Source organism: Brachionichthys hirsutus, unplaced genomic scaffold (genome assembly GCF_040956055.1).
Source record: "Brachionichthys hirsutus isolate HB-005 unplaced genomic scaffold, CSIRO-AGI_Bhir_v1 contig_934, whole genome shotgun sequence".
NCBI classification, from domain to species: Eukaryota; Metazoa; Chordata; class Actinopteri; order Lophiiformes; family Brachionichthyidae; genus Brachionichthys; species Brachionichthys hirsutus.
The window spans coordinates 94,689-120,000 of NW_027180481.1; the positions used below are offsets into that span (position 1 = coordinate 94,689).

Here is a 25,312-nt window from a genome sequence, read left to right on the forward strand (position 1 = left end):
CCTGAATGCAGCGCCTTAGACCGCTCGGCCATCCTGACTACCCTGCTAGAGGGTTCACAAAACTCAAGGCAACCCACATCGATTGATTGTCACCATAAATGTAAGCAATCAAGCCGAAACGCAGGTCAACGGTTGGAAATCAAATTATGGCATCATAGTACCACTATCCATCCATGTTTCACCACTAATCCAGGCCAGTGTCACGAAGGCAACAGGATGAGCAGGTATTTCCAGACTTCCCTTGCCAAAGACACCTCCTCCAGTGGATTCCCAAGGCATTGCCCGGTCAGCCGAGAGACAAAGTCTCTCCAGTGTGTCCTCAGTCTTCTCAAGGCATCCTCCTGGTGGACCATGCCCGGACCACCATCCGATGGAGGTGTCCAGGAGGCATCTGAACGAGATGTAGTAGCAGCATAGTACCAATACAGCTTCAGTTTCCACTGCCAGAGAAGCAAATCACGAACAAGCAGTCCAAAACCACGCAGTCTTCAACTGATCATCTCTCATGATGCACATTGAGACACACTGAAGGTTTCATTTGATGAGGTTAGCTTTGGCATTGTGCCCAGAATGTGAGACAAACAAAGTCTTCCGAGTCCAAGAATGTGTCACATAAAGTTAGTTTATTCAGCACTGAGTCGCTGTTAGTTCAACATCTCCCACAGGAAGCAAGTTTGCGTTGGCTGGGAATTGAACCCAGGTCTCCCGCACGGCAGGCAAGAATTCTACCACTGAACCACCAATGCTTAAAAGACCGGACAAAATGATGGAATCAGAACGGGATCTAAAACAATCTGTTATTACATCGTCATGGACGTTTTTCATGGAAATTCATGGTCTGCAGAGCATGACATCGTTGGACTTTTGTCATCCCCTGACTAGACCTGGCTCCAAAATAAATATATGTGAACTCTTCAGTAAAATGTTCTGACGGTGAAATATAGAAAGAATCAAAATTTTGTTCAATGAATTTACCTGAGTCAAGTTAGAGCTGTCAGAAGTGGGATTCGAACCCACGCCTCCAGAGGAGACTGCGACCTGAACGCAGCGCCTTAGACCGCTCGGCCATCCTGACTACCCTGCGGGAGGGTTCACAAAACTCAAGGCAACCCACATCGATTGATTGTCACCATAAATGTAAGCAATCAAGCCGAAACGCAGGTCAACGGTTGGAAATCAAATTATGGCATCATAGTACCACTATCCATCCATGTTCCACCACTAATCCAGGCCAATGTCACGAAGGCAACAGGATGAGCAGGTATTTCCAGACTTCCCTTGCCAAAGACACCTCCTCCAGTGGATTCCCAAGGCATTGCCCGGTCAGCCGAGAGACAAAGTCTCTCCAGTGTGTCCTCCGTCTTCTCAAGGCATCCTCCTGGTGGACCATGCCCGGACCACCATCCGATGGAGGTGTCCAGGAGGCATCTGAACGAGATGTAGAAGCAGCATAGTACCAATACAGCATCAGTTTCCACTGCCAGAGAAGCAAATCACGAACAAGCAGTCCAAAACCACGCAGTCTTCAACTGATCATCTCTCATGATGCACATTGAGACACACTGAAGGTTTCACTTGATGAGGTTAGCTTTGGCATTGTGTCCAGAATGTGAGACAAACAAAGTCTTTCGACACTCTGAAGTCTGAGAATGTGTCACATAAAGTTAGTTTATTCAGCATTGAGTCGCTGTTAGTTTAACACGTTCCACAAGAAGCGAGTTTGCGTTGGCTGGGAATTGAGCCCAGGTCTCCCGCATGGCAGGCGAGAATTCTACCACTGAACCACCAATGCTTAAAAGACTAGACAAAATGATGGAATCAGAACGGGATCTAAAACAATCTGTTATTACATAGTCATGGACGTTTTGCATGGAAATTCATGGTCTGCAGAGCATGACATCGTTGGACTTTTGTCATCCCCTGACTAGACCTGGCTCCAAAATATTTATATGTGAACTCTTCAGTAAAATGTTCTGACGGTGAAATAAAGAAAGACTAAAAATTTTGTTAAATGACTTTACCTGAGTCAAGTTGAAGCTGTCAGAAGTGGGATTTAAACCCACGCCTCCAGAGGAGACTGCGACCTTAACGCAGCGCCTTAGACCGCTCTGCCATCCCAACCACCCAGCGAGAATGTTCACAAAACTCAAGGCAACCCACATCGATCGATTGTCACCATAAATGTAAGCGATCAAGCCGAAACGCAGGTCAACGGTTGGAAATCAAATTATGGCATCATAGTACCACTATCCATCCATGTTTCACCACTAATCCAGGCCAGTGTCACCAAGGCAACAGGATGAGCAGGTATTTCCAGACTTCCCTTGCCAAAGACACCTCCTCCAGTGGATTCCCAAGGCATTGCCTGGTCAGCCAAGAGACAAAGTCTCTCCAGTGTGTCCTCCGTCTCCTCAAGGCATCCTCCTGGTGGACCATGCCCGGACCACCATCCGATGGAGGTGTCCAGGAGGCATCTGAACGAGATGTAGTAGCAGCATAGTACCAATACAGCATCAGTTTCCACTGCCAGAGAAGCAAATCACGAACAAGCAGTCCAGAACCACGCAGTCTTCAACTAATCATCTCTCATGATGCACATTGAGACATACTGAAGGTTTCACTTGATGAGGTTAGCTTTGGCATTGTGTCCAGAATGTGTGACAAACAAAGTCTTCCGACACTCTGAAGTCCGAGAATGTGTCACATAAAGTTAGTTTATTCAGCATTGAGTCGCTGTTAGTTTAACATCTTCCACAAGAAGCGAGTTTGCGTTGGCTGGGAATTGAGCCCAGGTCTCCCGCATGGCAGGCGAGAATTCTACCACTGAACCACCAATGCTTAAAAGACTAGACAAAATGATGGAATCAGAACGGGATCTAAAACAATCTGTTATTACATAGTCATGGACGTTTTGCATGGAAATTCATGGTCTGCAGAGCATGACATCGTTGGACTTTTGTCATCCCCTGACTAGACCTGGCTCCAAAATATTTATATGTGAACTCTTCAGTAAAATGTTCTGACGGTGAAATATAGAAAGAATCAAAATTTTGTTCAATGAATTTACCTGAGTCAAGTTAGAGCTGTCAGAAGTGGGATTTGAACCCACGCCTCCAGAGGAGACTGCGACCTGAACGCAGCGCCTTAGACCGCTCGGCCATCCTGACTACCCTGAGAGAGGGTTCACAAAACTCAAGGCAACCCACATCGATTGATTGTCACCATAAATGTAAGCAATCAAGCCGAAACGCAGGTCAACGGTTGGAAATCAAATTATGGCATCATAGTACCACTATCCATCCATGTTCCACCACTAATCCAGGCCAATGTCACGAAGGCAACAGGATGAGCAGGTATTTCCAGACTTCCCTTGCCAAAGACACCTCCTCCAGTGGATTCCCAAGGCATTGCCCGGTCAGCCGAGAGACAAAGTCTCTCCAGTGTGTCCTCCGTCTTCTCAAGGCATCCTCCTGGTGGACCATGCCCGGACCACCATCCGATGGAGGTGTCCAGGAGGCATCTGAACGAGATGTAGAAGCAGCATAGTACCAATACAGCATCAGTTTCCACTGCCAGAGAAGCAAATCACGAACAAGCAGTCCAAAACCACGCAGTCTTCAACTGATCATCTCTCATGATGCACATTGAGACACACTGAAGGTTTCACTTGATGAGGTTAGCTTTGGCATTGTGTCCAGAATGTGAGACAAACAAAGTCTTTCGACACTCTGAAGTCTGAGAATGTGTCACATAAAGTTAGTTTATTCAGCATTGAGTCGCTGTTAGTTTAACATGTTCCACAAGAAGCGAGTTTGCGTTGGCTGGGAATTGAGCCCAGGTCTCCCGCATGGCAGGCGAGAATTCTACCACTGAACCACCAATGCTTAAAAGACCAGACAAAATGATGGAATCAGAACGGGATCTAAAACAATCTGTTATTACATAGTCATGGACGTTTTGCATGGAAATTCATGGTCTGCAGAGCATGACATCGTTGGACTTTTGTCATCCCCTGACTAGACCTGGCTCCAAAATATTTATATGTGAACTCTTCAGTAAAATGTTCTGACGGTGAAATAAAGAAAGACTAAAAATTTTGTTAAATGACTTTACCTGAGTCAAGTTGAAGCTGTCAGAAGTGGGATTTAAACCCACGCCTCCAGAGGAGACTGCGACCTTAACGCAGCGCCTTAGACCGCTCGGCCATCCCGACCACCCAGCGAGAATGTTCACAAAACTCAAGGCAACCCACATCGATCGATTGTCACCATAAATGTAAGCGATCAAGCCGAAACGCAGGTCAACGGTTGGAAATCAAATTATGGCATCATAGTACCACTATCCATCCATGTTTCACCACTAATCCAGGCCAGTGTCACGAAGGCAACAGGATGAGCAGGTATTTCCAGACTTCCCTTGCCAAAGACACCTCCTCCAGTGGATTCCCAAGGCATTGCCTGGTCAGCCAAGAGACAAAGTCTCTCCAGTGTGTCCTCCGTCTCCTCAAGGCATCCTCCTGGTGGACCATGCCCGGACCACCATCCGATGGAGGTCAGCGCCTTAGACCGCTCGGCCATCCTGACCACCCGGCAACAGAGCTCACAAAACTCAAGGCAACCCACATCGATTGATTGTCACCATAAATGTAAGCAATCAAGCCGAAACACAGGTCAACGGTTGGAAATCAAATTATGGCATCATAGTACCACTATCCATCCATGTTCCACCACTAATCCAGGCCAATGTCACGAAGGCAACAGGATGAGCAGGTATTTCCAGACTTCCCTTACCAAAGACACCTCCTCCAGTGGATTCCCAAGGCATTGCCCGGTCAGCCGAGAGACAAAGTCTCTCCAGTGTGTCCTCCGTCTTCTCAAGGCATCCTCCTGGTGGACCATGCCCGGACCACCATCCGATGGAGGTGTCCAGGAGGCATCTGAATGAGATGTAGTAGCAGCATAGTACCAATACAGCATCAGTTTCCATTGCCAGAGAAGCAAATCACGAACAAGCAGTCCAGAACCACGCAGTCTTCAACTAATCATCTCTCATGATGCACATTGAGACACACTGGAGGTTTCACTTGATGAGGTTAGCTTTGGCATTGTGTCCAGAATGTGAGACAAACAAAGTCTTTCGACACTCTGAAGTCCGAGAATGTGTCACATAAGTTTAGTTTATTCAGCATTGAGTCGCTGTTAGTTTAACATCTTCCACAAGAAGCAGGTTTGCGTTGGCTGGGAATTGAGCCCAGGTCTCCCGCATGGCAGGCGAGAATTCTACCACTGAACCATCAATGCTTAAAAAACTAGACAAAAGGATGGAATCAGAACGGGATCTAAAACAATCTGTTATTACATAGTCATGGACGTTTTTCATGGAAATTCATGGTCTGCAGAGCATGACATCGTTGGACTTTTGTCATCCCCTGACTAGACCTGGCTCCAAAATAAATATATGTGAACTCTTCAGTAAAATGTTCTGACGGTGAAATATAGAAAGAATCAAAATTTTGTTAAATGAATTTACCTGAGTCAAGTTATAGCTGTCAGAAGTGGGATTTGAACCCACGCCTCCAGAGGAGACTACGACCTGAATGCAGCGCCTTAGACCGCTCGGCCATCCTGACTACCCTGCTAGAGGGTTCACAAAACTCAAGGCAACCCACATCGATTGATTGTCACCATAAATGTAAGCAATCAAGCCGAAACGCAGGTCAACGGTTGGAAATCAAATTATGGCATCATAGTACCACTATCCATCCATGTTTCACCACTAATCCAGGCCAGTGTCACGAAGGCAACAGGATGAGCAGGTATTTCCAGACTTCCCTTGCCAAAGACACCTCCTCCAGTGGATTCCCAAGGCATTGCCCGGTCAGCCGAGAGACAAAGTCTCTCCAGTGTGTCCTCAGTCTTCTCAAGGCATCCTCCTGGTGGACCATGCCCGGACCACCATCCGATGGAGGTGTCCAGGAGGCATCTGAACGAGATGTAGTAGCAGCATAGTACCAATACAGCTTCAGTTTCCACTGCCAGAGAAGCAAATCACGAACAAGCAGTCCAAAACCACGCAGTCTTCAACTGATCATCTCTCATGATGCACATTGAGACACACTGAAGGTTTCATTTGATGAGGTTAGCTTTGGCATTGTGCCCAGAATGTGAGACAAACAAAGTCTTCCGAGTCCAAGAATGTGTCACATAAAGTTAGTTTATTCAGCACTGAGTCGCTGTTAGTTCAACATCTCCCACAGGAAGCAAGTTTGCGTTGGCTGGGAATTGAACCCAGGTCTCCCGCACGGCAGGCAAGAATTCTACCACTGAACCACCAATGCTTAAAAGACCGGACAAAATGATGGAATCAGAACGGGATCTAAAACAATCTGTTATTACATCGTCATGGACGTTTTTCATGGAAATTCATGGTCTGCAGAGCATGACATCGTTGGACTTTTGTCATCCCCTGACTAGACCTGGCTCCAAAATAAATATATGTGAACTCTTCAGTAAAATGTTCTGACGGTGAAATATAGAAAGAATCAAAATTTTGTTAAATGAATTTACTTGAGTCAAGTTAAAGCTGTCAGAAGTGGGATTTGAACCCACGCCTCCAGAGGAGACTGCGACCTGAACGCAGCGCCTTAGACCGCTCGGCCATCCTGACTACCCTGCGAGAGGGTTCACAAAACTCAAGGCAACCCACATCGATTGATTGTCACCATAAATGTAAGCAATCAAGCCGAAACGCAGGTCAACGGTTGGAAATCAAATTATGGCATCATAGTACCACTATCCATCCATGTTCCACCACTAATCCAGGCCAATGTCACGAAGGCAACAGGATGAGCAGGTATTTCCAGACTTCCCTTGCCAAAGACACCTCCTCCAGTGGATTCCCAAGGCATTGCCCGGTCAGCCGAGAGACAAAGTCTCTCCAGTGTGTCCTCCGTCTTCTCAAGGCATCCTCCTGGTGGACCATGCCCGGACCACCATCCGATGGAGGTGTCCAGGAGGCATCTGAACGAGATGTAGTAGCAGCATAGTACCAATACAGCATCAGTTTCCACTGCCAGAGAAGCAAATCACGAACAAGCAGTCCAAAACCACGCAGTCTTCAACTGATCATCTCTCATGATGCACATTGAGACACACTGAAGGTTTCACTTGATGAGGTTAGCTTTGGCATTGTGCCCAGAATGTGAGACAAACAAAGTCTTCCGAGTCCAAGAATGTGTCACATAAAGTTAGTTTATTCAGCACTGAGTCGCTGTTAGTTTAACATCTCCCACAAGAAGCAAGTTTGCATTGGCTGGGCATTGAACCCAGGTCCCCCGCATGGCAGGCGAGAATTCTACCACTGAACCACCAATGCTCAAAAGGCCGGACAAAATGATGGAATCAGAACGGGATCTAAAACAATCTGTTATTACATAGTCATGGACGTTTTGCATGGAAATTCATGGTCTGCAGAGCATGACATCATTGGACTTTTGTCATCCCCTGACTAGACCTGGCTCCAAAATATTTATATGTGAACTCTTCAGTAAAATGTTCTGACGGTGAAATAAAGAAAGACTAAAAATTTTGTTAAATGACTTCACCTGAGTCAAGTTAAAGCTGCCAGAAGTGGGATCTGAACCCACGCCTCCAGAGGAGACTGCGACCTTAACGCAGCGCCTTAGACCGCTCGGCCATCCTGACAACCCAGCGGGAATGTTCACAAAACTCAAGGCAACCCACATCGATTGATTGTCACCATAAATGTCAGCAATCAAGCCGAAACGCAGGTCAACGGTTGGAAATCAAATTATGGCATCATAGTACCACTATCCATCCATGTTTCACCACTAATCCAGGCCAGTGTCACGAAGGCAACAGGATGAGCAGGTATTTCCAGACTTCCCTTGCCAAAGACACCTCCTCCATTGGATTCCCAAGGCATTGCCCGGTCAGCCGAGAGACAAAGTCTCTCCAGTGTGTCCTCAGTCTTCTCAAGGCATCCTCCTGGTGGACCATGCCCGGACCACCATCCGATGGAGGTGTCCAGGAGGCATCTGAACGAGATGTAGTAGCAGCATAGTACCAATACAGCTTCAGTTTCCACTGCCAGAGAAGCAAATCACGAACAAGCAGTCCAAAACCACGCAGTCTTCAACTGATCATCTCTCATGATGCACATTGAGACACACTGAAGGTTTCACTTGATGAGGTTAGCTTTGGCATTGTGCCCAGAATGTGAGACAAACAAAGTCTTCCGACACTCTGAAGTCCAAGAATGTGTCACATAAAGTTAGTTTATTCAGCATTGAGTCGCTGTTAGTTTAACATCCCCCACAAGAAGCAAGTTTGCGTTGGCTGGGAATTGAACCCAGGTCTCCCGCACGGCAGGCAAGAATTCTACCACTGAACCACCAATGCTTAAAAGACCGGACAAAATGATGGAATCAGAACGGGATCTAAAACAATCTGTTATTACATCGTCATGGACGTTTTTCATGGAAATTCATGGTCTGCAGAGCATGACATCGTTGGACTTTTGTCATTCCCTGACTAGACCTGGCTCCAAAATAAATATATGTGAACTCTTCAGTAAAATGTTCTGACGGTGAAATATAGAAAGAATCAAAATTTTGTTAAATGAATTTACCTGAGTCAAGTTAAAGCTGTCAGAAGTGGGATTTGAACCCACGCCTCCAGAGGAGACTACGACCTGAACGCAGCGACCTAGACCGCTCGGCCATCCTGACTACCCTGCTAGAGTTCTCACAAAACTCAAGGCAACCCACATCGATTGATTGTCACCATAAATGTAAGCAATCAAGCCGAAACGCAGGTCAACAGTTGGAAATCAAATTATGGCATCATAGTACCACTATCCATCCATGTTTCACCACTAATCCAGGCCAGTGTCACGAAGGCAACAGGATGAGCAGGTATTTCCAGACTTCCCTTGCCAAAGACACCTCCTCCAGTGGATTCCCAAGGCATTGCCCGGTCAGCCGAGAGACAAAGTCTCTCCAGTGTGTCCTCAGTCTTCTCAAGGCATCCTCCTGGTGGACCATGCCCGGACCACCATCCGATGGAGGTGTCCAGGAGGCATCTGAACGAGATGTAGTAGCAGCATAGTACCAATACAGCTTCAGTTTCCACTGCCAGAGAAGCAAATCACGAACAAGCAGTCCAAAACCACGCAGTCTTCAACTGATCATCTCTCATGATGCACATTGAGACACACTGAAGGTTTCACTTGATGAGGTTAGCTTTGGCATTGTGCCCAGAATGTGAGACAAACAAAGTCTTCCGAGTCCAAGAATGTGCCACATAAAGTTAGTTTATTCAGCACTGAGTCGCTGTTAGTTTAACATCTCCCACAGGAAGCAAGTTTGCGTTGGCTGGGAATTGAACCCAGGTCTCCCGCACGGCAGGCAAGAACTCTACCACTGAACCACCAATGCTTAAAAGACCGGACAAAATGATGGAATCAGAACGGGATCTAAAACAATCTGTTATTACATCGTCATGGACGTTTTTCATGGAAATTCATGGTCTGCAGAGCATGACATCGTTGGACTTTTGTCATCCCCTGACTAGACCTGGCTCCAAAATAAATATATGTGAACTCTTCAGTAAAATGTTCTGACGGTGAAATATAGAAAGAATCAAAATTTTGTTAAATGAATTTACTTGAGTCAAGTTAAAGCTGTCAGAAGTGGGATTTGAACCCACGCCTCCAGAGGAGACTGCGACCTGAACGCAGCGCCTTAGACCGCTCGGCCATCCTGACTACCCTGCGAGAGGGTTCACAAAACTCAAGGCAACCCACATCGATTAATTGTCACCATAAATGTAAGCAATCAAGCCGAAACGCAGGTCAACGGTTGGAAATCAAATTATGGCATCATAGTACCACTATCCATCCATGTTCCACCACTAATCCAGGCCAATGTCACGAAGGCAACAGGATGAGCAGGTATTTCCAGACTTCCCTTGCCAAAGACACCTCCTCCAGTGGATTCCCAAGGCATTGCCCGGTCAGCCGAGAGACAAAGTCTCTCCAGTGTGTCCTCCGTCTTCTCAAGGCATCCTCCTGGTGGACCATGCCCGGACCACCATCCGATGGAGGTGTCCAGGAGGCATCTGAACGAGATGTAGTAGCAGCATAGTACCAATACAGCATCAGTTTCCACTGCCAGAGAAGCAAATCACGAACAAGCAGTCCAAAACCACGCAGTCTTCAACTGATCATCTCTCATGATGCACATTGAGACACACTGAAGGTTTCACTTGATGAGGTTAGCTTTGGCATTGTGCCCAGAATGTGAGACAAACAAAGTCTTCCGAGTCCAAGAATGTGTCACATAAAGTTAGTTTATTCAGCACTGAGTCGCTGTTAGTTTAACATCTCCCACAAGAAGCAAGTTTGCATTGGCTGGGAATTGAACCCAGGTCTCCCGCATGGCAGGCGAGAATTCTACCACTGAACCACCAATGCTCAAAAGACCAGACAAAATGATGGAATCAGAACGGGATCTAAAACAATCTGTTATTACATAGTCATGGACGTTTTGCATGGAAATTCATGGTCTGCAGAGCATGACATCATTGGACTTTTGTCATCCCCTGACTAGACCTGGCTCCAAAATATTTATATGTGAACTCTTCAGTAAAATGTTCTGACGGTGAAATAAAGAAAGACTAAAAATTTTGTTAAATGACTTCACCTGAGTCAAGTTAAAGCTGCCAGAAGTGGGATTTGAACCCACGCCTCCAGAGGAGACTGCGACCTTAACGCAGCACCTTAGACCGCTCAGCCATCCTGACTACCCAGCGAGAATGTTCACAAAACTCAAGGCAACCCACATCGATCGATTGTCACCATAAATGTAAGCGATCAAGCCGAAACGCAGGTCAACAGTCGGAAATCAAATTATGGCATCATAGTACCACTATCCATCCATGTTCCACCACTAATCCAGGCCAGTGTCACGAAGGCAACAGGATGAGCAGGTATTTCCAGACTTCCCTTGCCAAAGACACCTCCTCCAGTGGATTCCCAAGGCATTGCCTGGTCAGCCGAGAGACAAAGTCTCTCCAGTGTGTCCTCAGTCTTCTCAAGGCATCCTCCTGGTGGACCATGCCCGGACCACCATCCGATGGAGGTGTCCAGGAGGCATCTGAACGAGATGTAGTAGCAGCATGGTACCAATACAGCTTCAGTTTCCACTGCCAGAGAAGCAAATCACGAACAAGCAGTCCAAAACCACGCAGTCTTCAACTGATCATTTCTCATGATGCACATTGAGACACACTGAAGGTTTCACTTGATGAGGTTAGCTTTGGCATTGTGCCCAGAATGTGAGACAAACAAAGTCTTCCGACACTCTGAAGTCCAAGAATGTGTCACATAAAGTTAGTTTATTCAGCATTGAGTCGCTGTTAGTTTAACATCTCCCACAAGAAGCAAGTTTGCGTTGGCTGGGAATTGAACCCAGGTCTCCCGCATGGCAGGCAAGAATTCTACCACTGAACCACCAATGCTTAAAAGACCAGACAAAATGATGGAATCAGAACGGGATCTAAAACAATCTGTTATTACATCGTCATGGACGTTTTGCATGGAAATTCATGGTCTGCAGAGCATGACATCGTTGGACTTTTGTCATCCCCTGACTAGACCTGGCTCCAAAATAAATATATGTGAACTCTTCAGTAAAATGTTCTGACGGTGAAATATAGAAATAATCAAAATTTTGTTAAATGAATTTACTTGAGTCAAGTTAAAGCTGTCAGAAGCGGGATTTGAACCCACGCCTCCAGAGGAGACTGCGACCTGAACGCAGCGCCTTAGACCGCTCGGCCATCCTGACTACCCTGCTAGAGGGTTCACAAAACTCAAGGCAACCCACATCGATTGATTGTCACCATAAATGTAAGCAATCAATCCGAAACGCAGGTCAACGGTTGGAAATCAAATTATGGCATCATAGTACCACTATCCATCCATGTTCCACCACTAATCCAGGCCAGTGTCACAAAGGCAAAAGGATGAGCAGGTATTTCCAGACTTCCCTTGCCAAAGACACCTCCTCCAGTGGATTCCCAAGGCATTGCCTGGTCAGCCGAGAGACAAAGTCTCTCCAGTGTGTCCTCCGTCTTCTCAAGGCATCCTCCTGGTGGACCATGCCCGGACCACCATCCGATGGAGGTGTCCAGGAGGCATCTGAACGAGATGTAGTAGCAGCATAGTACCAATACAGCATCAGTTTCCACTGCCAGAGAAGCAAATCACAAACAAGCAGTCCAAAACCACGCAGTCTTCAACTGATCATCTCTCATGATGCACATCGAGACACACTGAAGGTTTCACTTGATGAGGTTAGCTTTGGCATCGTGCCCAGAATGTGAGACAAACAAAGTCTTCCGAGTCCAAGAATGTGTCACATAAAGTTAGTTTATTCAGCACTGAGTCGCTGTTAGTTTAACATCTCCCACAAGAAGCAAGTTTGCATTGGCTGGGAATTGAACCCAGGTCTCCCGCATGGCAGGCGAGAATTCTACCACTGAACCACCAATGCTCAAAAGACCGGACAAAATGATGGAATCAGAACGGGATCTAAAACAATCTGTTATTACATAGTCATGGACGTTTTTCATGGAAATTCATGGTTTGCAGAGCATGACATCGTTGGACTTTTGTCATCCCCTGACTAGACCTGGCTCCAAAATATTTATATGTGAACTCTTCAGTAAAATGTTCTGACGGTGAAATAAAGAAAGACTAAAAATTTTGTTAAATGACTTTACCTGAGTCAAGTTGAAGCTGTCAGAAGTGGGATTTAAACCAACGCCTCCAGAGGAGACTGCGACCTTAACGCAGCGCCTTAGACCGCTCGGCCATCCCGACTACCCAGCTAGAATGTTCACAAAACTCAAGGCAACCCACATTGATCGATTGTCACCATAAATGTAAGCAATCAAGCCTAAACGCAGGTCAACGGTTGGAAATCAAATTATGGCATCATAGTACCACTATCCATCCATGTTCCACCACTAATCCAGGCCAGTGTCACGAAGGCAACAGGATGAGCAGGTATTTCCAGACTTCCCTTGCCAAAGACACCTCCTCCAGTGGATTCCCAAGGCATTGCCTGGTCAGCCGAGAGACAAAGTCTCTCCAGTGTGTCCTCAGTCTTCTCAACGCATCCTCCTGGTGGACCATGCCCGGACCACCATCCGATGGAGGTGTCCAGGAGGCATCTGAACGAGATGTAGTAGCAGCATAGTACCAATACAGCTTCAGTTTCCACTGCCAGAGAAGCAAATCACGAACAAGCAGTCCAAAACCACGCAATCTTCAACTGATCATCTCTCATGATGCACATTGAGACACACTGAAGGTTTCACTTGATGAGGTTAGCTTTGGCATTGTGCCCAGAATGTGAGACAAACAAAGTCTTCCGACACTCTGAAGTCCGAGAATGTGTCACATAGAGTTAGTTTATTCAGCATTGAGTCGCTGTTAGTTTAACATCTTCCACAAGAAGCGAGTTTGCGTTGGCTGGGAATTGAGCCCAGGTCTCCCGCATGGCAGGCGAGAATTCTACCACTGAACCATCAATGCTTAAAAAACTAGACAAAATGATGGAATCAGAACGGGATCTAAAACAATCTGTTATTACATAGTCATGGACGTTTTTCATGGAAATTCATGGTCTGCAGAGCATGACATCGTTGGACTTTTGTCATCCCCTGACTAGACCTGGCTCCAAAATATTTATATGTGAACTCTTCAGTAAAATGTTCTGACGGTGAAATAAAGAAAGACTAAAAATTTTGTTAAATGACTTTACCTGAGTCAAGTTGAAGCTGTCAGAAGTGGGATTTAAACCAACGCCTCCAGAGGAGACTGCGACCTTAACGCAGCGCCTTAGACTGCTCGGCCATCCCGACTACCCAGCTAGAATGTTCACAAAACTCAAGGCAACCCACATTGATCGATTGTCACCATAAATGTAAGCAATCAAGCCTAAACGCAGGTCAACGGTTGGAAATCAAATTATGGCATCATAGTACCACTATCCATCCATGTTCCACCACTAATCCAGGCCAGTGTCACGAAGGCAACAGGATGAGCAGGTATTTCCAGACTTCCCTTGCCAAAGACACCTCCTCCAGTGGATTCCCAAGGCATTGCCTGGTCAGCCGAGAGACAAAGTCTCTCCAGTGTGTCCTCAGTCTTCTCAAGGCATCCTCCTGGTGGACCATGCCCGGACCACCATCCGATGGAGGTGTCCAGGAGGCATCTGAACGAGATGTAGTAGCAGCATAGTACCAATACAGCTTCAGTTTCCACTGCCAGAGAAGCAAATCACGAACAAGCAGTCCAAAACCACGCAGTCTTCAACTGATCATTTCTCATGATGCACATTGAGACACACTGAAGGTTTCACTTGATGAGGTTAGCTTTGGCATTGTGCCCAGAATGTGAGACAAACAAAGTCTTCCGACACTCTGAAGTCCAAGAATGTGTCACATAAAGTTAGTTTATTCAGCATTGAGTCGCTGTTAGTTTAACATCTCCCACAAGAAGCAAGTTTGCGTTGGCTGGGAATTGAACCCAGGTCTCCCGCATGGCAGGCAAGAATTCTACCACTGAACCACCAATGCTTAAAAGACTGGACAAAATGATGGAATCAGAACGGGATCTAAAACAATCTGTTATTACATCGTCATGGACGTTTTGCATGGAAATTCATGGTCTGCAGAGCATGACATCGTTGGACTTTTGTCATCCCCTGACTAGACCTGGCTCCAAAATAAATATATGTGAACTCTTCAGTAAAATGTTCTGACGGTGAAATATAGAAAGAATCAAAATTTTGTTAAATGAATTTACTTGAGTCAAGTTAAAGCTGTCAGAAGCGGGATTTGAACCCACGCCTCCAGAGGAGACTGCGACCTGAACGCAGCGCCTTAGACCGCTCGGCCATCCTGACTACCCTGCTAGAGGGTTCACAAAACTCAAGGCAACCCACATCGATTGATTGTCACCATAAATGTAAGCAATCAATCCGAAACGCAGGTCAACGGTTGGAAATCAAATTATGGCATCATAGTACCACTATCCATCCATGTTCCACCACTAATCCAGGCCAGTGTCACAAAGGCAAAAGGATGAGCAGGTATTTCCAGACTTCCCTTGCCAAAGACACCTCCTCCAGTGGATTCCCAAGGCATTGCCTGGTCAGCCGAGAGACAAAGTCTCTCCAGTGTGTCCTCCGTCTTCTCAAGGCATCCTCCTGGTGGACCATGCCCGGACCACCATCCGATGGAGGTGTCCAGGAGGCATCTGAACGAGATGTAGTAGCAGCATAGTACCAATACAGCATCAGTTTCCACTGCCAGAGAAGCAAATCACAAACAAGCAGTCCAAAACCACGCAGTCTTCAACTGATCATCTCTCATGATGCACATCGAGACACACTGAAGGTTTCACTTGATGAGGTTAGCTTTGGCATCGTGCCCAGAATGTGAGACAAACAAAGTCTTCCGAGTCCAAGAATGTGTCACATAAAGTTAGTTTATTCAGCACTGAGTCGCTGTTAGTTTAACATCTCCCACAAGAAGCAAGTTTGCATTGGCTGGGAATTGAACCCAGGTCTCCCGCATGGCAGGCAAGAATTCTACCACTGAACCACCAATGCTCAAAAGACCGGACAAAATGATGGAATCAGAACGGGATCTAAAACAATCTGTTATTACATAGTCATGGACGTTTTGCATGGAAATTCATGGTCTGCAGAGCATGACATCATTGGACTTTTGTCATCCCCTGACTAGACCTGGCTCCAAAATATTTATATGTGAACTCTTCAGTAAAATGTTCTGACGGTGAAATAAAGAAAGACTAAAAATTTTGTTAAATGACATCACCTGAGTCAAGTTAAAGCTGCCAGAAGTGGGATTTGAACCCACGCCTCCAGAGGAGACTGCGACCTTAACGCAGCGCCTTAGACCGCTCGGCCATCCTGACTACCCAGCGAGAATGTTCACAAAACTCAAGGCAACCCACATCGATCGATTGTCACCATAAATGTAAGCGATCAAGCCGAAACGCAGGTCAACGGTTGGAAATCAAATTATGGCATCATAGTACCACTATCCATCCATGTTTCACCACTAATCCAGACCCGTGTCACGAAGGCAACAGGATGAGCAGGTATTTCCAGACTTCCCTTTCCAAAGACACCTCCTCCAGTGGATTCCCAAGGCATTGCCCGGTCAGCCGAGAGACAAAGTCTCTCCAGTGTGTCCTCCGTCTTCTCAAGGCATCCTTCTGGTGGACCATGCCCAGACCACCATCCGATGGAGGTGTCCAGGAGGCATCTGAATGAGATGTAGTAGCAGCATAGTACCAATACAGCATCAGTTTCCATTGCCAGAGAAGCAAATCACGAACAAGCAGTCCAGAACCACGCAGTCTTCAACTAATCATCTCTCATGATGCACATTGAGACACACTGGAGGTTTCACTTGATGAGGTTAGCTTTGGCATTGTGTCCAGAATGTGAGACAAACAAAGTCTTCCGACACTCTGAAGTCCGAGAATGTGTCACATAGAGTTAGTTTATTCAGCATTGAGTCGCTGTTAGTTTAACATCTTCCACAAGAAGCGAGTTTGCGTTGGCTGGGAATTGAGCCCAGGTCTCCCGCATGGCAGGCGAGAATTCTACCACTGAACCATCAATGCTTAAAAAACTAGACAAAATGATGGAATCAGAACGGGATCTAGAACAATCTGTTATTACATAGTCATGGACGTTTTTCATGGAAATTCATGGTTTGCAGAGCATGACATCGTTGGACTTTTGTCATCCCCTGACTAGACCTGGCTCCAAAATATTTATATGTGAACTCTTCAGTAAAATGTTCTGACGGTGAAATAAAGAAAGACTAAAAATTTTGTTAAATGACTTTACCTGAGTCAAGTTGAAGCTGTCAGAAGTGGGATTTAAACCAACGCCTCCAGAGGAGACTGCGACCTTAACGCAGCGCCTTAGACCGCTCGGCCATCCTGACTACCCAGCGAGAATGTTCACAAAACTCAAGGCAACCCACATCGATCGATTGTCACCATAAATGTAAGCAATCAATCCGAAACGCAGGTCAACGGTTGGAAATCAAATTATGGCATCATAGTACCACTATCCATCCATGTTCCACCACTAATCCAGGCCAGTGTCACGAAGGCAACAGGATGAGCAGGTATTTCCAGACTTCCCTTGCCAAAGACACCTCCTCCAGTGGATTCCCAAGGCATTGCCTGGTCAGCCGAGAGACAAAGTCTCTCCAGTGTGTCCTCAGTCTTCTCAAGGCATCCTCCTGGTGGACCATGCCCGGACCACCATCCGATGGAGGTGTCCAGGAGGCATCTGAACGAGATGTAGTAGCAGCATAGTACCAATACAGCTTCAGTTTCCACTGCCAGAGAAGCAAATCACGAACAAGCAGTCCAAAACCACGCAGTCTTCAACTGATCATTTCTCATGATGCACATTGAGACACACTGAAGGTTTCACTTGATGAGGTTAGCTTTGGCATTGTGCCCAGAATGTGAGACAAACAAAGTCTTCCGACACTCTGAAGTCCAAGAATGTGTCACATAAAGTTAGTTTATTCAGCATTGAGTCGCTGTTAGTTTAACATCTCCCACAAGAAGCAAGTTTGCGTTGGCTGGGAATTGAACCCAGGTCTCCCGCATGGCAGGCAAGAATCCTACCACTGAACCACCAATGCTTAAAAGACCAGACAAAATGATGGAATCAGAACGGGATCTAAAACAATCTGTTATTACATCGTCATGGACGTTTTGCATGGAAATTCATGGTCTGCAGAGCATGACATCGTTGGACTTTTGTCATCCCCTGACTAGACCTGGCTCCAAAATAAATATATGTGAACTCTTCAGTAAAATGTTCTGACGGTGAAATATAGAAAGAATCAAAATTTTGTTAAATGAATTTACTTGAGTCAAGTTAAAGCTGTCAGAAGTGGGATTTGAACCCACGCCTCCAGAGGAGACTGCGACCTGAACGCAGCGCCTTAGACCGCTCGGCCATCCTGACTACCCTGCTAGAGGGTTCACAAAACTCAAGGCAACCCACATCGATTGATTGTCACCATAAATGTAAGCAATCAATCCGAAACGCAGGTCAACGGTTGGAAATCAAATTATGGCATCATAGTACCACTATCCATCCATGTTCCACCACTAATCCAGGCCAGTGTCACGAAGGCAAAAGGATGAGCAGGTATTTCCAGACTTCCCTTGCCAAAGACACCTCCTCCAGTGGATTCCCAAGGCATTGCCCGGTCAGCCGAGAGACAAAGTCTCTCCAGTGTGTCCTCCGTCTTCTCAAGGCATCCTCCTGGTGGACCATGCCCGGACCACCATCCGATGGAGGTGTCCAGGAGGCATCTGAACGAGATGTAGTAGCAGCATAGTACCAATACAGCATCAGTTTCCACTGCCAGAGAAGCAAATCACGAACAAGCAGTCCAAAACCACGCAGTCTTCAACTGATCATCTCTCATGATGCACATTGAGACACACTGAAGGTTTCACTTGATGAGGTTAGCTTTGGCATTGTGTCCAGAATGTGAGACAAAGAAAGTCTTTCGACCCTCTGAAGTCCGAGAATGTGTCACATAAAGTTAGTTTATTCAGCATTGAGTCGCTGTTAGTTTAACATCTTCCACAAAAAGCGAGTTTGCGTTGGCTGGGAATTGAACCCAGGTCTCCCGCACGGCAGGCGAGAATTCTACCACTGAACCACCAATGCTTAAAAGACCGGACAAAATGATGGAATCAGAACGGGATCTAAAACAATCTGTTATTACATCGTCATGGACGTTTTGCATGGAAATTCATGGTCTGCAGAGCATGACATCGTTGGACTTTTGTCATCCCCTGACTAGACCTGGCTCCAAAATAAATATATGTGAACTCTTCAGTAAAATGTTCTGACGGTGAAATATAGAAAGAATCAAAATTTTGTTAAATGAATTTACCTGAGTCAAGTTAAAGCTGTCAGAAGTGGGATTTGAACTCACGCCTCCAGAGGAGACTACGACCTGAGCGCAGCGCCTTAGACCGCTCGGCCATCCTGACTACCCTGCGGGAGGGTTCACAAAACTCAAGGCAACCCACATCGATCGATTGTCACCATAAATGTAAGCGATCAAGCCGAAACGCAGGTCAACGGTTGGAAATCAAATTATGGCATCATAGTACCACTATCCATCCATGTTTCACCACTAATCCAGACCCGTGTCACGAAGGCAACAGGATGAGCAGGTATTTCCAGACTTCCCTTTCCAAAGACACCTCCTCCAGTGGATTCCCAAGGCATTGCCCGGTCAGCCGAGAGACAAAGTCTCTCCAGTGTGTCCTCCGTCTTCTCAAGGCATCCTCCTGGTGGACCATGCCCGGACCACCATCCGATGGAGGTGTCCAGGAGGCATCTGAACGAGATGTAGTAGCAGCATAGTACCAGTACAGCATCAGTTTCCACTGCCAGAGAAGCAAATCACGAACAAGCAGTCCAAAACCACGCAGTCTTCAACTGATCATCTCTCATGATGCACATTGAGACACACTGAAGGTTTCACTTGATGAGGTTAGCTTTGGCATTGTGCCCAGAATGTGAGACAAACAAAGTCTTTTGACACTCTGAAGTCCGAGAATGTGTCACATAAGGTTAGTTTATTCAGCATTGAGTCGCTGTTAGTTTAACATCTTCCACAAGAAGCAGGTTTGCGCTGGCTGGGAATTGAACCCAGGTCTCCCGCATGGCAGGCGAGAATTCTACCACTGAACCACCAATGCTTAAAAGACCAGACAAAATGATGGAATCAGAACGGGATCTAAAACAATCTGTTATTACATCGTCATGGACGTTTTGCATGGAAATTCATGGTCTGCAGAACATGACATCGTTGGACTTTTGTCATCCCCTGACTAGACCTGGCTCCAAAATAAATATATGTGAACTCTTCAGTAAAATGTTCTGACGGTGAAATATAGACAGAATCAAAATTTTGTTAAATGAATTTACCTGAGTCAAGTTAAAGCTGTCAGAAGTGGGATTTGAACCCACGCCTCCAGAGGAGACTGCGACCTCAACGCAGCACCTTAGACCGCTCGGCCATCCTGACTACCCAGCAAGAGTGTTCACAAAACTCAAGGCAACCCACATCGATCGATTGTCACCATAAATGTAAGCGATCAAGCCGAAACGCAGGTCAACAGTCGGAAATCAAATTATGGCATCATAGTACCACTATCCATCCATGTTCCACCACTAATCCAGGCCAATGTCACGAAGGCAACAGGATGAGCAGGTATTTCCAGACTTCCCTTGCCAAAGACACCTCCTCCAGTGGATTCCCAAGGCATTGCCCGGTCAGCCGAGAGACAAAGTCTCTCCAGTGTGTCCTCCGTCTTCTCAAGGCATCCTTCTGGTGGACCATGCCCGGACCACCATCCGATGGAGGTGTCCAGGAGGCATCTGAATGAGATGTAGTAGCAGCATAGTACCAATACAGCATCAGTTTCCATTGCCAGAGAAGCAAATCACGAACAAGCAGTCCAGAACCACGCAGTCTTCAACTAATCATCTCTCATGATGCACATTGAGACACACTGGAGGTTTCACTTGATGAGGTTAGCTTTGGCATTGTGTCCAGAATGTGAGACAAACAAAGTCTTCCGACACTCTGAAGTCCGAGAATGTGTCACATAAAGTTAGTTTATTCAGCATTGAGTCGCTGTTAGTAAACATCTCCCACAAGAAGCAAGTTTGCGTTGGCTGGGAATTGAACCCAGGTCCCCCGCATGGCAGGCGAGAACTCTACCACTGAACCACCAATGCTTAAAAGACCAGACAAAATGATGGAATCAGAACGGGATCTAAAACAATCTGTTATTACATAGTCATGGACGTTTTGCATGGAAATTCATGGTCTGCAGAGCATGACATCGTTGGACTTTTGTCATCCCCTGACTAGACCTGGCTCCAAAATAAATATATGTGAACTCTTCAGTAAAATGTTCTGACGGTGAAATATAGAAAGAATCAAAATTTTGTTAAATGAATTTACCTGAGTCAAGTTAAAGCTGTCAGAAGTGGGATTTGAACTCACGCCTCCAGAGGAGACTGCGACCTGAACGCAGCGCCTCAGACCGCTCGGCCATCCTGACTACCCTGTGAGAGAGTTCACAAAACTCAAGGCAACCCACATCGATTGATTGTCACCATAAATGTAAGCAATCAAGCCGAAACGCAGGTCAACGGTTGGAAATCAAATTATGGCATCATAGTACCACTATCCATCCATGTTCCACCACTAATCCAGGCCAATGTCACGAAGGCAACAGGATGAGCAGGTATTTCCAGACTTCCCTTGCCAAAGACACCTCCTCCAGTGGATTCCCAAGGCATTGCCTGGTCAGCCGAGAGACAAAGTCTCTCCAGTGTGTCCTCCGTCTTCTCAAGGCATCCTCCTGGTGGACCATGCCCGGACCACCATCCGATGGAGGTGTCCAGGAGGCATCTGAACGAGATGTAGTAGCAGCATAGTACCAATACAGCATCAGTTTCCACTGCCAGAGAAGCAAATCACGAACAAGCAGTCTTCAACTGATCATCTCTCATGATGCACATTGAGACACACTGAAGGTTTCACTTGATGAGGTTAGCTTTGGCATTGTGTCCAGAATGTGAGACAAAGAAAGTCTTTCGACCCTCTGAAGTCCGAGAATGTGTCACATAAAGTTAGTTTATTCAGCATTGAGTCGCTGTTAGTTTAACATCTTCCACAAGAAGCGAGTTCGCGTTGGCTGGGAATTGAGCCCAGGTCTCCCGCATGGCCGGCGAGAATTCTACCACTGAACCACCAATGCTTAAGAGACCAGACAAAATGATGGAATCAGAACGGGATCTAAAACAATCTGTTATTACATAGTCATGGACGTTTTGCATGGAAATTCATGGTCTGCAGAGCATGACATCGTTGGACTTTTGTCATCCCCTGACTAGACCTGGCTCCAAAATATTTATATGTGAACTCTTCAGTAAAATGTTCTGACGGTGAAATAAAGAAAGACTAAAAATTTTGTTAAACGACTTTACCTGAGTCAAGTTGAAGCTGTCAGAAGTGGGATTTAAACCCACGCCTCCAGAGGAGACTGCGACCTCGACGCAGCGCCTTAGACCGCTCGGCCATCCCGACTACCCAGCGAGAATGTTCACAAAACTCAAGGCAACCCACATCGATCGATTGTCACCATAAATGTAAGCGATCAAGCCGAAACGCAGGTCAACGGTTGGAAATCAAATTATGGCATCATAGTACCACTATCCATCCATGTTTCACCACTAATCCAGACCCGTGTCACGAAGGAAACAGGATGAGCAGGTATTTCCAGACTTCCCTTGCCAAAGACACCTCCTCCAGTGGATTCCCAAGGCATTGCCCGGTCAGCCGAGAGACAAAGTCTCTCCAGTGTGTCCTCCGTCTTCTCAAGGCATCCTCCTGGTGGACCATGCCCGGACCACCATCCGATGGAGGTGTCCAGGAGGCATCTGAACGAGATGTAGTAGCAGCATAGTACCAATACAGCATCAGTTTCCACTGCCAGAGAAGCAAATCACAAACAAGCAGTCCAAAACCACGCAGTCTTCAACTGATCATCTCTCATGATGCACATTGAGACACACTGAAGGTTTCACTTGATGAGGTTAGCTTTGGCATTGTGTCCAGAATGTGAGACAAAGAAAGTCTTCCGACACTCTGAAGTCCGAGAATGTGTCACATAAAGTTAGTTTATTCAGCATTGAGTCGCTGGTAGTTTAACATCTTCCACAAGAAGCAAGTTTGCATTGGCTGGGAATTGAACCCAGGTCTCCCGCATGGCAGGCGAGAATTCTACCACCGAACCACCAATGCTTAAAAGACCAGACAAAATGATGGAATCAGAACGGGATCTAAAACAATCTGTTATTACATCGTCATGGACGTTTTGCATGGAAATTCATGGTCTGCAGAGCATGACATCGTTGGACTTTTGTCATCCCCTGACTAGACCTGGCTCCAAAATAAATATATGTGAACTCTTCAGTAAAATGTTCTGACGGTGAAATATAGAAAGAATCAAAATTTTGTTAAATGAATTTACCTGAGTCAAGTTAAAGCTGTCAGAAGTGGGATTTGAACCCACGCCTCCAGAGGAGACTGCGACCTGAACGCAGCGCCTTAGACCGCTCGGCCATCCTGACTACCCTGCGAGAGGGTTCACAAAACTCAAGGCAACCCACATCGATTGATTGTCACCATAAATGTAAGCAATCAAGCCGAAACGCAGGTCAACGGTTGGAAATCAAATTATGGCATCATAGTACCACTATCCATCCATGTTTCACCACTAATCCAGGCCAGTGTCACGAAGGCAACAGGATGAGCAGGTATTTCCAGACTTCCCTTGCCAAAGACACCTCCTCCAGTGGATTCCCAAGGCATTGCCTGGTCAGCCGAGAGACAAAGTCTCTCCAGTGTGTCCTCCGTCTTCTCAAGGCATCCTCCTGGTGGACCATGCCCGGACCACCATCCGATGGAGGTGTCCAGGAGGCATCTGAACGAGATGTAGTAGCAGCATAGTACCAATACAGCATCAGTTTCCACTGCCAGAGAAGCAAATCACGAACAAGCAGTCCAAAACCACGCAGTCTTCAACTGATCATCTCTCATGATGCACATTGAGACACACTGAAGGTTTCACTTGATGAGGTTAGCTTTGGCATTGTGTCCAGAATGTGAGACAAAGAAAGTCTTTCGACACTCTGAAGTCCGAGAATGTGTCACATAAAGTTAGTTTATTCAGCATTGAGTCGCTGTTAGTTTAACATCTTCCACAAGAAGCGAGTTTGCGTTGGCTGGGAATTGAGCCCAGGTCTCCCGCATGGCAGGTGAGAATTCTACCACTGAACCACCAATGCTTAAGAGACCAGACAAAATGATGGAGTCAGAACGGGATCTAAAACAATCTGTTATTACATAGTCATGGACGTTTTGCATGGAAATTCATGGTCTGCAGAGCATGACATCGTTGGACTTTTGTCATCCCCTGACTAGACCTGGCTCCAAAATATTTATATGTGAACTCTTCAGTAAAATGTTCGGACGGTGAAATAAAGAAAGACTAAAAATTTTGTTAAACGACTTTACCTGAGTCAAGTTGAAGCTGTCAGAAGTGGGATTTAAACCCACGCCTCCAGAGGAGACTGCGACCTCGACGCAGCGCCTTAGACCGCTCGGCCACCCTGACTACCCAGCGAGAATGTTCACAAAACTCAAGGCAACCCACATCGATCGATTGTCACCATAAATGTAAGCGATCAAGCCGAAACGCAGGTCAACGGTTGGAAATCAAATTATGGCATCATAGTACCACTATCCATCCATGTTTCACCACTAATCCAGGCCAGTGTCACGAAGGCAACAGGATGAGCAGGTATTTCCAGACTTCCCTTGCCAAAGACACCTCCTCCAGTGGATTCCCAAGGCATTGCCTGGTCAGCCGAGAGACAAAGTCTCTCCAGTGTGTCCTCCGTCTTCTCAAGGCATCCTCCTGGTGGACCATGCCCGGACCACCATCCGATGGAGGTGTCCAGGAGGCATCTGAACGAGATGTAGTAGCAGCATAGTACCAAAACAGCATCAGTTTCCACTGCCAGAGAAGCAAATCACGAACAAGCAGTCCAAAACCACGCAGTCTTCAACTGATCATCTCTCATGATGCACATTGAGACACACTGAAGGTTTCACTTGATGAGGTTAGCTTTGGCATTGTGCCCAGAATGTGAGACAAACAAAGTCTTTTGACACTCTGAAGTCCGAGAATGTGTCACATAAAGTTCGTTTATTCAGCATTGAGTCGCTGCTAGTTTGACATCTTCCACAAGAAGCGAGTTTGCGCTGGCTGGGAATTGAACCCAGGTCTCCCGCATGGCAGGCGAGAATTCTACCACTGAACCACCAATGCTCAAAAGACCAGACAAAATGATGGAATCAGAACGGGATCTAAAACAATCTGTTATTACATAGTCATGGACGTTTTGCATGGAAATTCATGGTCTGCAGAGCATGACATCGTTGGACTTTTGTCATCCCCTGACTAGACCTGGCTCCAAAATATTTATATGTGAACTCTTCAGTAAAATGTTCTGACGGTGAAATATAGAAAGAATCAA

General features: G+C 46.3%; 25 non-coding genes across 25 annotated transcripts; all 25 read right to left on the minus strand.

Annotated features, from left to right (window-relative positions):
- Nucleotides 1-992: 992 nt before the first annotated feature.
- Nucleotides 993-1,075, minus strand: trnal-cag (transfer RNA leucine (anticodon CAG)). Its single transcript has one exon. It is a non-coding gene; the product is annotated as a tRNA-Leu (tRNA).
- Nucleotides 1,076-3,084: 2,009 nt separating this feature from the next.
- Nucleotides 3,085-3,167, minus strand: trnal-cag (transfer RNA leucine (anticodon CAG)). The gene has a single exon. It is a non-coding gene; the product is annotated as a tRNA-Leu (tRNA).
- Nucleotides 3,168-4,130: 963 nt separating this feature from the next.
- Nucleotides 4,131-4,213, minus strand: trnal-aag (transfer RNA leucine (anticodon AAG)). The gene has a single exon. It is a non-coding gene; the product is annotated as a tRNA-Leu (tRNA).
- Nucleotides 4,214-6,583: 2,370 nt separating this feature from the next.
- Nucleotides 6,584-6,666, minus strand: trnal-cag (transfer RNA leucine (anticodon CAG)). The gene has a single exon. It is a non-coding gene; the product is annotated as a tRNA-Leu (tRNA).
- A 637-nt stretch (nucleotides 6,667-7,303) lies between these two features.
- Nucleotides 7,304-7,374, minus strand: trnag-gcc (transfer RNA glycine (anticodon GCC)). Its single transcript has one exon. It is a non-coding gene; the product is annotated as a tRNA-Gly (tRNA).
- Nucleotides 7,375-7,620: 246 nt separating this feature from the next.
- Nucleotides 7,621-7,703, minus strand: trnal-aag (transfer RNA leucine (anticodon AAG)). The gene has a single exon. It is a non-coding gene; the product is annotated as a tRNA-Leu (tRNA).
- A 2,000-nt stretch (nucleotides 7,704-9,703) lies between these two features.
- On the minus strand, nucleotides 9,704-9,786 carry trnal-cag (transfer RNA leucine (anticodon CAG)). The gene has a single exon. It is a non-coding gene; the product is annotated as a tRNA-Leu (tRNA).
- Nucleotides 9,787-10,423: 637 nt separating this feature from the next.
- On the minus strand, nucleotides 10,424-10,494 carry trnag-gcc (transfer RNA glycine (anticodon GCC)). Its single transcript has one exon. It is a non-coding gene; the product is annotated as a tRNA-Gly (tRNA).
- A 246-nt stretch (nucleotides 10,495-10,740) lies between these two features.
- Nucleotides 10,741-10,823, minus strand: trnal-aag (transfer RNA leucine (anticodon AAG)). Its single transcript has one exon. It is a non-coding gene; the product is annotated as a tRNA-Leu (tRNA).
- A 963-nt stretch (nucleotides 10,824-11,786) lies between these two features.
- trnal-cag (transfer RNA leucine (anticodon CAG)) lies at nucleotides 11,787-11,869 on the minus strand. The gene has a single exon. It is a non-coding gene; the product is annotated as a tRNA-Leu (tRNA).
- Nucleotides 11,870-12,506: 637 nt separating this feature from the next.
- trnag-gcc (transfer RNA glycine (anticodon GCC)) lies at nucleotides 12,507-12,577 on the minus strand. Its single transcript has one exon. It is a non-coding gene; the product is annotated as a tRNA-Gly (tRNA).
- A 2,338-nt stretch (nucleotides 12,578-14,915) lies between these two features.
- Nucleotides 14,916-14,998, minus strand: trnal-cag (transfer RNA leucine (anticodon CAG)). The gene has a single exon. It is a non-coding gene; the product is annotated as a tRNA-Leu (tRNA).
- A 637-nt stretch (nucleotides 14,999-15,635) lies between these two features.
- trnag-gcc (transfer RNA glycine (anticodon GCC)) lies at nucleotides 15,636-15,706 on the minus strand. Its single transcript has one exon. It is a non-coding gene; the product is annotated as a tRNA-Gly (tRNA).
- Nucleotides 15,707-15,952: 246 nt separating this feature from the next.
- On the minus strand, nucleotides 15,953-16,035 carry trnal-aag (transfer RNA leucine (anticodon AAG)). The gene has a single exon. It is a non-coding gene; the product is annotated as a tRNA-Leu (tRNA).
- A 963-nt stretch (nucleotides 16,036-16,998) lies between these two features.
- On the minus strand, nucleotides 16,999-17,081 carry trnal-aag (transfer RNA leucine (anticodon AAG)). Its single transcript has one exon. It is a non-coding gene; the product is annotated as a tRNA-Leu (tRNA).
- Nucleotides 17,082-18,044: 963 nt separating this feature from the next.
- trnal-cag (transfer RNA leucine (anticodon CAG)) lies at nucleotides 18,045-18,127 on the minus strand. The gene has a single exon. It is a non-coding gene; the product is annotated as a tRNA-Leu (tRNA).
- Nucleotides 18,128-18,773: 646 nt separating this feature from the next.
- On the minus strand, nucleotides 18,774-18,844 carry trnag-gcc (transfer RNA glycine (anticodon GCC)). Its single transcript has one exon. It is a non-coding gene; the product is annotated as a tRNA-Gly (tRNA).
- Nucleotides 18,845-19,090: 246 nt separating this feature from the next.
- Nucleotides 19,091-19,173, minus strand: trnal-cag (transfer RNA leucine (anticodon CAG)). The gene has a single exon. It is a non-coding gene; the product is annotated as a tRNA-Leu (tRNA).
- A 646-nt stretch (nucleotides 19,174-19,819) lies between these two features.
- Nucleotides 19,820-19,890, minus strand: trnag-gcc (transfer RNA glycine (anticodon GCC)). Its single transcript has one exon. It is a non-coding gene; the product is annotated as a tRNA-Gly (tRNA).
- A 246-nt stretch (nucleotides 19,891-20,136) lies between these two features.
- Nucleotides 20,137-20,219, minus strand: trnal-gag (transfer RNA leucine (anticodon GAG)). Its single transcript has one exon. It is a non-coding gene; the product is annotated as a tRNA-Leu (tRNA).
- Nucleotides 20,220-22,212: 1,993 nt separating this feature from the next.
- Nucleotides 22,213-22,295, minus strand: trnal-gag (transfer RNA leucine (anticodon GAG)). The gene has a single exon. It is a non-coding gene; the product is annotated as a tRNA-Leu (tRNA).
- Nucleotides 22,296-22,941: 646 nt separating this feature from the next.
- On the minus strand, nucleotides 22,942-23,012 carry trnag-gcc (transfer RNA glycine (anticodon GCC)). The gene has a single exon. It is a non-coding gene; the product is annotated as a tRNA-Gly (tRNA).
- Nucleotides 23,013-23,258: 246 nt separating this feature from the next.
- trnal-cag (transfer RNA leucine (anticodon CAG)) lies at nucleotides 23,259-23,341 on the minus strand. Its single transcript has one exon. It is a non-coding gene; the product is annotated as a tRNA-Leu (tRNA).
- Nucleotides 23,342-24,304: 963 nt separating this feature from the next.
- Nucleotides 24,305-24,387, minus strand: trnal-gag (transfer RNA leucine (anticodon GAG)). Its single transcript has one exon. It is a non-coding gene; the product is annotated as a tRNA-Leu (tRNA).
- Nucleotides 24,388-25,033: 646 nt separating this feature from the next.
- Nucleotides 25,034-25,104, minus strand: trnag-gcc (transfer RNA glycine (anticodon GCC)). Its single transcript has one exon. It is a non-coding gene; the product is annotated as a tRNA-Gly (tRNA).
- Between the last annotated feature and the right edge of the window lie 208 nt (nucleotides 25,105-25,312).